The sequence below is a fragment of the Protopterus annectens genome, chromosome 13.part0, assembly GCF_019279795.1.
Source record: "Protopterus annectens isolate FY-2018-M chromosome 13.part0, PAN1.0, whole genome shotgun sequence".
Lineage (NCBI taxonomy): Eukaryota > Metazoa > Chordata > Ceratodontiformes > Protopteridae > Protopterus > Protopterus annectens.
In genome coordinates this window covers 326,111,438-326,126,025 of record NC_056747.1, presented here as the reverse complement: position 1 = coordinate 326,126,025, position 14,588 = coordinate 326,111,438, and the positions used below count along the sequence as shown (strand labels likewise).

The 14,588-nt window shown below is 37.2% G+C and overlaps 1 protein-coding gene across 5 annotated transcripts in view; it reads left to right on the top strand.

Moving 5' to 3' along the window:
• Positions 1–14,588, top strand: part of LOC122787298 (semaphorin-4D-like) — a 2,116,148-nt gene that overhangs the window by 1,603,890 nt on the left and 497,670 nt on the right. The window lies entirely within an intron of this gene.

Genomic DNA, 14,588 nt, shown 5'->3' with positions numbered 1-14,588 from the left:
CCTTAAGGACATTAAGTAGGGCATATTATTCAGACGCCACCACAAGTCCAACAGACTCTGAAAAAGTCCAATATTTCCAGATTTTCTTGTTCTGTCATATTTCACAAATATAATTATTGCATTGTAATCCCATATTAAGTTACTAGTTTTATTATTGTTCATCTCCGAAATCCTGTCTCTGCTTTATTTCCAACATACTCTCAGTTCTACTAGTCAAGTCTTGTGCTCCCTTCCCTCACTCCAACATTTGCTGTTGAAAAATTTGAAAAAGTTTTACAGGTACAGTCCCTGTGTGGTCTTTATTACCAGGAGAACAAGAAGCAGAATCTCCTTCTGTTTCACAGCTTACTTTTTCTTAGACAAACTTTTGCATTTCCTCCTTAGCATGTACTTAATCAAAAAATGATTCTGTCCCTCCAGGGAAGAATACTTTGAAAACAGATGGGTACTGCAGTTTAAAGCTCACACCTGCATCTTTACATTCCCTGAATAGTGGAATAAATTTGCTCCTCTTCTGCCTGGTGTACGAATAATCATTCTCCACAATCTGCTGTCTCACACTTTTAGTACTTTGTCCTTCTGCCACAATTTTGACAGAATTAACTCATTTTGCTGGTAGGATTTCATCTTTACTATTAAAGGTGTAGGTTGCTTTCTTATAGCCAGGTTTGTAGCATACACACAATGTGACTTTTCAACTAACAACTCTTGCTGTGGAATACCAGTCCAGTTGCTTATTTGTGCTTTCCTAAAATTAATACAGTGTGTCCCTTCCAGCTTTTATCTCCTACCCAGGTTCGAGAAATCTGAGCAGTTTTGCAGGAATTTGGGGACATGTTCACTGGGAAACCAGGGTGCACCCACCAGGTAGATACAGGACCCCAAAGGCCTATTAGGCAGGCCTCTAATAGTACCTGAGAGAGTCAAACAGACTCTGAGGGAGGAGGTACAGACAATGTTGAAACTAGGGGTGATTCAAGAGTTCAACAGTCCCTAGGTCTGCCCAGTCATGCTGGTGCCAAAGAAGGATGGCAGCACCAGGTTCTTTGTGGACTACAGGAAATGAAATAGTCACACAGAGTCAGATGCCTATCCAATGCCAAGGACAGATGAGGCCCTAGAGCAGCTGGATGGGGCTAAGTATCTTACAACCATTGATCTTACCAAGGGTTACTGGCAGGTGCGCTTGACTCCCAGTGCTAGAGAGAAGGCAGCCTTTGTGACTCCTTTTGGCTTTTATGAGTTCACAAAGATGACCTTTGAGATGAAGAATGCCTCAGTGACTTTCCAGAGGCTGGTAGATCTTATCCTAGCAGGAGGGTTTGCCCTTGCTTACCTAGATGATATTGCCATCTACAGCCATTCCTGGCCAGAGCACCTTCAGCATGTCAGGGAGGTGCTGGACAGACTACAAAAGGCAGGGTTGACCATTAAGCTGAGAAAATGTCAGGTGGGTATGGCAGAGGTCTCCTACCTAGGACATAGAGTGGGGAGTGCTAAGATAAGGCCAGAACCTGCCAAAGTGGAAGCCATTCAGGCATGGCCTGCACCTGTTACTAAAAAGCAGGTGAGGGCATTTTTAGGGACAGCAGGGTACTACAGATCATTTGTCCCCAGTTATAGTACCATAGCTGGTCCCCTCACAGACCTGACAAGGAAGAAAAGGCCAGATAAGGTAGTGTGGACCCCAACATGTTAGCAGACATTCCAGAAACCTAAAGAAGCTTTGGGAGGACCCCCTGTGTTAGTCAGTCCAGATTACAGCTATGAATTTGTTGTGCAGCTGGTTGCTTCAAACCATGGGGTTGGGGCTGTACTTAGCCAGCTTTCTTCAGAGGGAGAAGAGCACCCAATGGTTTATCTCAGTTGTAGGCTCCAACCCAGGGAGGAATGCTATGCAGCTATAGAAAAGGACTGTCTAGCCATAGTGTGGGCACTGCAGAAACTTCACCCTTACCTGTATGGAAGAAAATTCACTGTGATGACAGATCACAACCCCCTAACATGGTTAAACAGAGCCAGCCATCAAAATGCCAAGTTGCTAAGATGGAGCCTGGGGTTGCAAGCATATATATATCAGTGCAGCACAGCAGTGGGATTAGCAATGCGAATGCAGGTGGGCTCTCAAGACGGGGAATGGTGTAGGTATACTCAGATAGACCTGACCCTCTCAAGCAGTGTTTCTCAAGGGTCACTTGAAAAACTAGCTTGAGTTCTTATGGGGGGGGGGGGGTGAAGGCTGCCAGCTTAGCCAGATAGGATTTTATACATAATTCTGTCATTTGTAAATATGAATGTTGAATTACAGGCTTGTTTTCTTAAATGAAAGAATATGCTGCGAAATGTTGAACTCAAAACAATGTAGCAACATTGCCCTCTTCTGTAAAGAAAGCTAAGTCAAGCATTTCTTATCTGTCCTTTGAAGTTTAAATTATTTCATGTGTATTCCTTTGAAGTTAAAGATTCTGAGTCATTCCATCTGGGCTAGCACATTATTTCTATTGTTTTAACCAAGAGTTAGATTGCTAGATTTAAACATGCAGATGTATTTTTATTGCTCTGGTTTCTGCCTAGTTGTAAAATAATGTAGATGCAGTTTCTTTTGGCCTGGGAACTCAGGGAAGTTTAAGAATGATGTGTTTATCAGAACTGCAATTTCAATTTAAACAGAGCGAATCAGAAGGCATTAAGCATTTTTGTCTTGACTATCCAACTCCCAGCACTGTCTTGCTCATATGTAAGTTATCTTATACTTGTGTTTTCTTTTAGAAATAGCTAGGAACTAGAATGATTAGGACATGTGTTTTTCTGTGATGTCAGAACATTATTACTGTGTTATTTTAAGTATTTCTCTGTGATCTCTGAACTCTTGACTAGCACTGTGTAGTAAAAAGTATTGTCTTCTGGTTTTAATTATTTATTATTAAATATTTTAAAACCTTTTAACTGTGGCTGTTTTGTATAGAGATAAGTTAAGCTCTAAGAGTACATTGCATGTATATAAGGATCCTGTACCAAGTCACTCTAATAAGCCTTGACTGTTTAGTCACAACTACCAACTGGATAATAATATTGCACAGTAATAATTGGACACCCTTTAAGGGCCTTTGAGTAGCTGATAAGTATTAGTGGATGGTGGCAAGTGGAACTAACATATAGTCTGGGAGAAAGGGGCACAGCTGGAGAAACACTGCCAGCCTTCCCCAGGAGTGTCTCTGTGGTTGTATAAAACTCTTCTCAAAATGCATGAGTGTGTGTATGTCAGCTACTTGGGCAGGGACACGAAGCATTGGTTGGACAGAGAGAGTGCTAGAGGTTTTAGCTTGCTCACTAGATCTGGACTCTATAGCTGTGCCAGTGGGGAGTCTTATTGGGGACCTGGAGAGTAAGGGAGCGACCAGCCCTGGACTGACTGTGATCTCTGTGTGCTCTAAAGGGAAATTGTTCTTTAGTGTGTGTATTTGTTATCCTTTCCTCATATATGAGACATCCTCTCTGGTGTTAGTGATGAGGATTGAGGCTTCTTGATTGCTGGGCCAGGGCACCGGCATCACAGTAATGTTGCTCAGAATATACATCACATATTGTTTTATGTCATATGTTGTTGTTTGTCTTTCGGCTTTTCCCGGTTAGGGGTCACCATAGTGGAACTCTGGTCCGCTAATGATTGGCAGTTGGTTTTTATGGTGCCGAGTTGCCAGCCTGATGCCCAACCTTCAACGAAGGCACGCCCATTCAACACATGTCTTTCGAACGCCCACTCGACTGCGGGGAGGACATGCAGACTCCACACAGAAGGCACTCCCAACCCAAGCCGAGTATCGAATTGGAGAACCTCTTGCTGTGAGGCAACAACGTTACCACTGCACCACCGCGGCTATATTCTTATATGTCATATAATGTTTGTAAATGTAAACTTGTTAATATGGTTTGATTACTTTTATATAAATTTAAGTATGTGACAATTGATATTTCAATTGTTTGTGTCTTTCGGCTTTTCCCGGTTAGGGGTCGCCACAGCGGAACTCCCGTCCGCCAATGATTGGCAGTAGATTTTTATGTACTGGCTTGCCGGGCCTAACGCACAACCTTCCACGAAGGAACACCCATTCACGCATGTCGCCCCACAGAAGACGCTCTAACTGAGAATCGAACGGGCAATGTCTAACTGTAAGGCGACAACGCTACCGCAGCACCACCACCGCAGTACTATTGATATTTCAATAAAGGTGTTTAAAAAGGGATGGAAAAGCCTTTGAAAGATTTGATAAAAACGTGTATTCTTTTGAAATGCTTAGTATTCTCAGTTGTCAAGCTCTTGTTAAGGTTCATGCTTCCCTCTTTTGAGAATATGAGGAAGATTGTAGTTTCTTTCCCTCATTTGAGGAAAAGTCATCTTTGTGCAATATTATTGCTTTTGTGTTTCAGGTGAGTAAGCCTTCTTTGAAGTATGATTATAATTCATCTGATGCTACTTCCAAAGATGCTGTTATTGGAACTGTTAAGAGAAAGTTTGTTTGCTTGTATACTCAGAATCTTCTTGAGGATGTAAAACCTGACATTTTGAATTCTCTTTTAGATAGAGAGGTAGTGTTTTGACCATATGTTGCAGAGGTCCTTAAAAGTGTGATAAGAAAGGGGAAGCTGATTCAGGGAGTTCTCAGATTTTTTTCAGCTCTCCTCCTCCTACTGCTACCTCTGTAACATTTTACAAAAAGCAAAATAAGCAGACATATCAAGCTACTTATAAGTAGATCTTAAAAAAAAACCAATGGCAAGGAGCTCCAAAAAGAAGGGGCGAGCCCCACAGAAACAAGAAAAGACTAACAAATGTGAATGACTATCATCAAAATTCTCTTCCTTTTTCCACCCCAGCAAGCCTTTAAATCTTCCTAAAACTCTGAACCTCCCTTTCTCTCTTTGGCAACATATGGTCTAAGACAAATGGGTTCTGAGAGTGATACATTTAGGGGTACAGATGGCTGTGAGAATCTCTCCCTACTTTTCAAGGGATTCTTTCTCATCTGCCAGATCAAATTATTTTTCCCCTCATGTCATTCAGCATCTGCTAACTCAGGGGTGATAGAAGCTGTCCCTCCTTCTCAGAAAGAAGGCTTTTATTCAAGAATGTTTCTGGTGCCAAAGAAAGAATGAAAGAAGTTTCATGGAGACCAGTCTTAGTTTTTTTCTTTTTATAGAGTTTATGACAGCTGCAAAGTTGGAAACCTTATCCCTTCATGAGGTGTTACCTCTCATTTCCCATTTCTTTTTATTGGTATCCCTAGATTTAAAAGATGCTCATCATCACAGGTGTATAGCACCAGGTTTAAAATGTTTCTTAAGGTTTGCTTTGTCTGGATCACACTTTCAGTTGTCTGCCTTACCTCGGGTTATTCATTGTTCTAAGGGTGTTTACAGAGTGCCTAGCTACAGTGATTGCCTACTGCAAACTACATGGCATTTTTCCCTTATTTAGGCAACATACTTATTTTTTCAAAGTATTTTTCAAAGTGTTAGGGGTTTCTCACATGGGCGCTAGATCTTTTGCACAGTCTAGGGTTTTAGGAGAACATTCAGAAGTTTAGCTTGGCTCTTCCACATATGATTATTTTCCTGTGGTGTCTCTTAGATATCTCAGTTCAAAGAGGTTTTCATCCACAAAAAAAAGGTCTATATCTAGATCTGTTCTTGAATTTTTTTCCACTCAAACCAAGGCCTTGGCAAGGGAATTTCTCAGGATACTATGTTTCATGACATCCATGATTCTTATGATTCCTCTAGCAAGATCCCAACATCAGCATCCCGATATTACAGATTTCTGTTTGGGGGTTGTAAGAAGTGAACAACTTTGGTGGAGAGTACAATTTTATCTGAATCCTGGTCTCCCATTTTACCTTCCAGTTCCAGCAGAGTCTGTAACTATGGATGCCTCAGACATTGCTTTTGGAGCAGTGTCTGTAGGAGTAAAATTGCAGGATCTTGGAACATAAAAGACAGCTAAAAATAAATAAACATAAAATATATGTCATTCATATATGCACTCAATCCTCATAATCGTCTGTGGTCCACAGAACCATCAGAAATGGTTGAAGAAAACACCAAAATAATGTGGTATATAAACAGGGGAACCAGATCTTACCCTATGTGCAGACTAACCATGGTAGCCTGGGATATAGTTTACAGTACAGTCTTACTTTACAGGCATCTTGTATACCATCAGAGCAAACATTTTTGGCAAACAAGCTGAGCAGGACAATGACAGACACAAATGGAAACTAAATCAGGGGTCTCTGTGGTCTCTGTGAGGAAATGAGCCAGCTGTCGGGAACACCTCAGATAGATGCATTTGCCTCCAGTCACAAGTAGTTGGCAAAATTCTGCTCCAGGACTCCTTTCAAGAAAGCATGTAAAGCAAATGCATTTTCTTTTCCTTTTACAGGAATGTTCCTGTATACTTTTCCACTGATCCAGGGTCATTCTGAAGGGCTCAGTAAAGATTGTCAAGACTCTCTACTGTCGCAGCAGTGGTTCTTCCTTCTTTAGAAATGGCCAAGGGCATTTACAAAAGCTTTCTCACAGACTGGACCTACTCACACAAGACAAGGGTGTTTGATACATCCGAACTCAAAACAATTGCCTGAATGATAGTCTTAATACTTGTCAGGCACCTATTTTCTGAGGATGTGCAGCAGGTATTAAAGAAGATAAGAAAACATGCTACTAGGAAATCATATATTTTCAAGTTGGTGCCAAGAGAAAAAAACTGCACACTTTTAAGGCTAGTGTTTCTCTAGTTCTGCAATATTTGTGTGAGTTATTAAACTCACCTTTTTTACTTCTTCATCAAGATACAGCATGTCTGACCATAGATCCTCCCTTTCAGTACCTTCCCATTTGAAAATGTTTTTGAAAGAGGTGCTGTATACCAAGCTTCCTACAAAACAGGTGGCTCCTCCTTGGAATCTTAATTTTGTTTTAGAAAAGTTAACTCTTGCTCCATTTGAACAAGCATAGTCTGATTAACAAGAAAAAACAGTTTTGCTGATGGCTCTGACTTTTGCAACAAGACTATTGGTCTCTTTGGTTATTTGAGCATATCCATCTCACTGTCTTCTTTCCAGAATGTAAAAAATTAAAAAAAACAATCCTCCATTTTCTGGCTATCCACAGACAACTCAGATATCATCTTGACAATTAAAACTTCATGACCTCTGACCATTTATTCATTTATTATGAAGGTAAGAAGAAAGGAAACCTGTGACAAAGCAGTCCATCTCCAAATGTTTGCCTCAGGTTATTACCTTTTGTTATACCAAACGCAATAAGGCAATTCCAGGCAGGGTAAAGGCTCACTCTGCTAAGGCATTGGCTTAATTTGTGACATTTTGCAAAGGGTTAGATTCTGAAAGCTAGGTTCCTGCTCCAGGTCTATGGTAGGCTTTACTATGACTATTTTCTAAGGGATCCCGGACTGTCATCCTTCCATTACCCAGTCTGTTTAAGCTCTGGTAGTCTACCTATGTAGCTAAGACCACCAGATAATGAACATAATACAGTTGTGTAAGTAAACCTTATAACCGTATATGTTAAATTATCACTGCTGCAATAGCAACTCCCCCATCCCCCTAGTTTTATATGGTTTTGTTGGCAGGGTGAGGATCTTTACTTTTTTTTTCTAGCATTGATCCATTTTTGGTCTCTAGCCTCCCTTTCTCAGTTGACATGGCATGAAAGCTCCAAAAGGCTTGGCAACAAAAAACACTTTCTTTCTTAAGCTGGGTTTGAGCTGGTTAACAGTTTTGGCATGTGGAAGGTGTCCTTAAACTTTGGAAAATGGCCAGTTTTTAAATCCTTATCAGTATACAACCCATATACTAAGGCCACTGCCGCAGTGATCATTTGAACACCTACTGTTATTACTGTATCATGAATTCTTTGATCAGACTAGGGAAGTGGGTGTTTTCATCCTTTGCCTTCCATCTGAGATCAGTGAACCACCCTATGCATATGCAAAGGTTGCAGAAAGATTGCTGGTTGAATTTGTCAAAAGTCTGGAAGGGTTAGCATGTTTAGATGCCCAGGTGTTAACTTCTAGTTCAGTTCTTAGACCATCTCTTTCAGCCATATCATGGTAGATGTGCCTGTTAGGCTGGCAGGTGCAGGCCTTACTGTTCACTGTCATGCCTAGACCTGCCTTACAGACTTTGTTGAGAACTCCAAAGCCCAGTTTATTAACACCTCATTTGATTGATCATTGCTCTTTTGAGAATGTATAGGATATATATTTGAAAGTCAGGAGATTGAGGGCACTACTCAGACTAAAGTTGGGGGTGAAATTCCAGGCTACTCAGCATCTACTTTCCATAAGGGATTGCAACCTTCACCAACTTTAGTTTCAATGTCCTTAACAGGATAACTTTCAAGACACTGGAAAATACCACAAGGTTTGTGGTCATTTTCACAATGAGCATGCTGTCAGAGGATGTGGATCTCAGCAGAATAGTCAAGGGTTTTGCAACCCTTTTTTCAAAAGTCATTTCACGAATGTCTGAGGACGTGCCCTTCTGCTCCACTACAGAGCCAGTCTGGGTTCATCTGTCTCTCCATCTTGTTATGTGTGAGGCCTTCAGATATGACAGGTGGATAATAAGCATCATATCCAGAGGTTGTTTGATTCCCTTTTTGTCCCATCACAATCTGCAGTCTCTCTTGCCTTCCTGGAATCCCACCTCCTTGAAAAGCTGCAGTAAAGCTATAGGCACAGAAGTGTTTTCTAAATCAGAAAGAATGTGACTTATTATATATTCTTTTTATTCCCCTTAGTGAATCAGGATCTCAGGCTAATACTTGATCTGAGAAGCCTAAATTAGCATATTATTAGAAAGCACTTTCAAATGATCATGATGAAATCTGTTTTTCCCTATTTATCCAGAGGAGACTGGTTGTACTTTCTGGACCTTTGTCATGATTGCAAAGGAGTCCTGGAGATTACTTAATTTCAGCATGGGTTCCAGCAATTTTAAGTTCTGGATATTGCCATTTGGTCTCACTGCAATGTCCAGGGTGCAATTTTCACCAAGTGCATGTCTGCAGTGATGGCAGCTCTCCATCTCCAGACATCTAGGGTCTTCCATTACCTGTACAACTAGCTTCTAGCAGCTCCAGGGCATAGTTACCTCCAAAGATTAAAAAAAAAAAAAAAAAAAAAAAAAGTAACCACAATGTAAAATATACCTAAAAAAGTCCAAAACATACACTGTGAAGCAGTAGGAAACACTTTCAGTTGGCCAAACTATTCAGTCCAAGCTGTTTTTATTCGTCCAACGTACAAAGACACAAATTGAGTGTTTTCATCCCCTAAACTGGAGACTTCATCAGAATCTAACTGGACTCCATAGTATAGCCTTTAAATACTGTTAAAAATGAGTGATGTCATTACCCTTCACAATCCTTTAAAGATACAACTACCTTAATGCTCAAATGAAATGCACTACAAAGACCTTTTAACAGAACATTTTAACAAACATCATTTATAAAAAAAAAAAAAACTTCAAATTCCAAGAGATTCATCAAATGTAAACTTAAAAATTGTTTAAGATAAAAAATCAGCCACATTTTATCCATTGACCTGCTTTAAAACATATGTATACTGTGTAGTTGAACCCCCTCACACACACACAGACTAAGATACATAGTATTTATGAGGTAGCTTTCCTCACTAATATTGGTTTTAAGGATACCATTTCATTAAGACCTGGTGCATGGGTCACTGCTAATTTTATTTGCCCGCTATATAATTCTTGTAATCTCCCCCTCTAGGATTTGTCTTACTCCCTCCACAATACCAAATAAAAACTGAACAAAATTTGCACATACTAATGAATGTTTATATATGGCATTATTTATATTTCTTGTAGCAGTCTGGTACTGGTGCTCGTATATTATGTCCCTAAGATGCCTTTCTGTCTTGCCTATTTAATAAGCTGGACAGGTTTTACAAGCTGCCAGATATATCACCCCTAATGTTTGACAATTTCCTTTTTCAAAGAAAACCTTAGACTTCAAAATGTTTTGCAGGGTTACCATATTCTTAGCTTGTATAAACTTGCATTGTGCACAAGCACCACATCTTGTTGTACCACTATTACCCACTATCTGGCTTCTGTTATTAAGTTCAAATGCCTCTTTTAAATTGAGCCCAGTTTTATATACAAAAGTAGCCTTAAAAGACTTAAAAATGATTTATGCTTTTGAAAGTAAAATGTACAAGGTTAAAACCTTACAAATGGAAAATGCCTATGTTTCAGAATGTCTGACTAAGAAAAACTAAGGGTGTATAAATTTCCCTTTGGTATTGATTATACTGACACTGTATATGCTGAATTTATAGAAATGTTTAACAAACATGGTTTAGAGTTGATGGCAAAAATTATATAAGTTAATGATGTTAAAATCTGTGCATTGATAGTAGAGACAGAGAAATTGAACAAATATATTCAAGAAGATGTGTTGTTTCCACAATATGACAAAAGTATGTTAAACAGATGGAAGGCATTGAAAATAAATGTGACAAGCTTTTTAAAAGAAAGTGTAAAAATATAGCTGGAGTCTTAGCAGAATATAATGGTAAGAAAGCTTACCCATTAGTAGACATACAGGAAGGAAAAAACTATAGTGGCCCAGTTAAGAGAGGACATAATAGTAAAAAATGGAACCAGTCCTCTATACAGTTAACAACAGGCAACAGTTTAAACAAACTACATATAAGAAGAATTTTTTAGGGAATCAGTGGGGAGTAATAGAAATAGGAGACAAGATAGAGGGAGAGGGGCCTCATCAGCAGTGGAGAACCGGGGACAGAACACTGATAAAGATAACCACACTGATGCTTTAGATGAGATACACCAAGAAGGGATAGTAAACACTTATAAAGGATACCATATCTATAATTATACTGACACTGTATTTACTAAAGAGCACTTTTCCCTTTTTATGAAAAGTTTAAAATATGTTCCAACAAGAAAGTTTAATTATACTGATGTTATTTTAGAGTTAAAAATATTTATGAGGAAACTCAATTTACCGTATATCTTTCAGAACCAAAATACAAATGGAAGAAAGGAAAAGGAAGTCAAGATGAGAAGTACCTTTAACCCCTGTTAGAACCTACTTTAAGTGTACTAGAAAAGGCTATTACAGATGATATACATGCAATGAAAAGTAAATAAGAAAGACAGACTATGTCATATAATTTGACCAAAAAAAGAACAAGAATTATTAGAACAGATGAGAAATGGTCATTCTATATCAGAGTCATGTGACCAGATAAGGGGGGGGGGGCAGTGTTTTATGGGGCATTGCAATATTCTCAGAAAATATTTGAGATGCTTTATGACACAGAAATATATATATATTTTTTACTCAAATGATTTTTATTTTGATGAAATAACACAATTTAATACATTCATAACATTCAATAACTATTTACAATATTTACATTCAGCCTGACAAAAATGATTCAGATAAAAACAGTTGTAGTTAAATAAGTTAATATATAAACTATGATAGGAAGAGTTTGGTTCCATCTGTTAGGGTATCAATCAAATTCAAAACTTTCCTCCACGGACTATTAACCAATAACTTAGAAAAAGTTATTAACTCTTTAGTTCTTTTCTCCATTAATATACATTTCTTCAGTGATGATAGGAATTCCTCCATTGTGGGTGCTACATTAGAGTTCCATCTTCTAGTTATACATTTTCTGGCAACTGCTAACATTGTCCACAACAAATACAGGTCATCTTTCTTCATATTATTACTATTAACATTCAATAAAATAAGACTTTGTCAAAGCAAATGTATAGATAACTTGAAAAACTGTTTTAATCTCATTCCAGTATGGTTTAATATTAGTACGGTCATAAAAAATATGAGACCAGTCAGCATTAGTGGACGGATGACATCTCCAACATAACTTGCTGTTTGAAGGGTTCATTTTTGAAAGTTTCTCAGGTGTCAAAAAGGATCTGTGTAGAAATTTCCAATGAAAAATCCTCCAGAATCGTGAATAAGAAGTTAGTTTAACTGAAAATAAAATGTTTGTTTTATGTTCCATTGATAATGATACTTGAAACCCTTTAGTTAGGTATTGCCAGTAAGAATCTTTAGGAGCTGTCTTATAGACAAAGTGTTATAAAGATATTATAATTCATTCTTAACACTGATATTGTATAGAATTCCAAAAATCCAGTTTATAATTTTTGGTACAGTTTTGAAAGATGAGTTATGTATTATTCTATACAGATCCTTAGTGTATGCTATAACACTCTGAAGAACCAACCAGTCATTAGGGGATAGGCCATAGGTTGACAATATACTTTGTGTGTTCAAAGCTTTTTGGTTTTCAATACATTGCAACCAACAAAATATGTTACTGTTTTCCCATAAACTAAAAATCTCTCTATGTTTTATCAGGGAAATCCCTTGTAATAGTAAATGGTATTAAAAATCTATGCCACAGTTTTATATCTAGATTTGTGTTAATGAATTTTCTAAACACATCAAAAATATTGTTTGTTAGTGTTAGTTTAGTTAATTTTGTTGTACTATATTGTAAATTTAAATTTACATAGTGCCATTATCCTATCTGTGTCAGTTACCAAAGCATTTTTGATAAATAGTTTTCATTCATTAGTATAATGGAGTGTAACTGTTTCCAATTGGAAGAGTATCTAGGATTTATCCAATTCATCACTATTTTAATTATAGATGCCTTTTCAGTCTCTGGGAATTTTAACCACCCTTGTTCGCATTTTTCTGATATGATGAGAATGTCACTCTATTTCTTTTGGGATACCATAGGAATTTCATCAGAGTTGAAGTGACTTCTTTAAGGATTTTCTTTCGTGGTAGAAGTATAAGGGCTTGTGCTATATATAATATTTTAGGTAACAAAACAATTTTTATCAGTTGTAACCTATCATCAAATGTTATAAACAAATTATTCCATTTGCTTATTAATGTCTTGATTAAGTCTATGGCTTTAGCATAGTTAAGCTGTAAGGTTTCCTCTCTACTGTTACCTAGGACTATTCCTAAACAGTCTAGAGTTGAAACTTGGTTTCCAATAATATGATTAACTGGAACCTGTATGTTCTTTTTTTATTTATTAATAAATATTTTGATTTAGATTTGTTGAAGGAAAGTCCTGAGAGTTTTTGGAAATTTGTTGTTACTATATCCACTTCACCTAACACTTCCTTAGACGTGGGTAAGGTAAGTAAGACATCATCAGCAAACATCATTATTTTAGATAAATATTGGTCATATATATTTATACCTCTTATCTTTGGGTTATTACGTATTAAAATGGCAAGTATTTATATGGCCAGAGCAAATACGATAGGGGACATGGGACATCCTTGTCTAGTACCTCTAGTGATTTGGATTGCTTTGGAAGTAAAGGGACCTAATTTGACATATGCTAGATTATTTTCATAGATTTTCTTTATCATTGTTATAAAAAGGGGGGGAATCAAATAACAGTAAGACTTTAAATAAATGACCCCAATTTAAAGGCCTTTTGAATATCTAGATCTATTATCAATACTTCATAGTTTCCTCCATTGAGGTAATCTATCAGTGTTAATACTCTTAATATTATCCTGTGTATGCCTGTTATCTATGAAACCAGTTTAGTCTTCATTTATTATTTTAGATGTGGGAATTTTCAGTCTGTTTACCATAATTGACATAGTTTATAGTCATTATTCAACAAAGAAATAGGTCTGTATGAGTTGCAATGATTAGGGTCCTTATTCTCTTTTAATATAGGGGAAATTAGAGAATATCTCCAAGAAGGAGGAATATTTGCTAATGTTTGAACTTCAAGAAAGGTTTTATGTAGGAGAGAGATTATAGAAGAAGGGAACAATCTATAAATTTTGATAATTAAGCCATCTATTCCAGGTGCTTTATTAGACTTACTTCCTTTAATCTCATCTATAATTTCCTTTTGAGAAATAGGTTTTTGTAGATCTAACTTAAGTTCCTCAGGAATTCTTGTTATGTTGGGAACTATATTCCCTAACTTCTCACATTCATTTGTACTTATTTTATCTTTATGATGCTCTGCATAATGATAAAAGCCTCCAGAATGTCCCCTATGTCTGAGACTTTTTTCCTTTTCCCTTCATGAAAGATACTATCAATGTTGTTAATTTTTGATTGTATCTTAACTTTCATAGATAGGTTATAAAGATGCTTAGAAGAGGTAGCATAAAAATTTAATTTCAGTTTTTCCATAGCTAAATTAGTTTTATGGGATAATATTTCATTGTATTTTTATTTGCTTCTTCTATTTTCTTCTTATCTGTAGCAATTAAGTTCTTATTAGATGTAAGAGATAATTGATTTTGGAGATGCTGTAACTGTGAGTCCCATTCTTTAATTTTATTTTTGTACCAGCTAATGGTTTTACCATATAGATAAACCTTAAGAGAATCCCAAACCATAATTGTGTTTGCTTCAGGTTTATAATTAATCTCTAAGAAAAGCTGAAGTTCAGAAGTTATCCAAGATTTAAAATA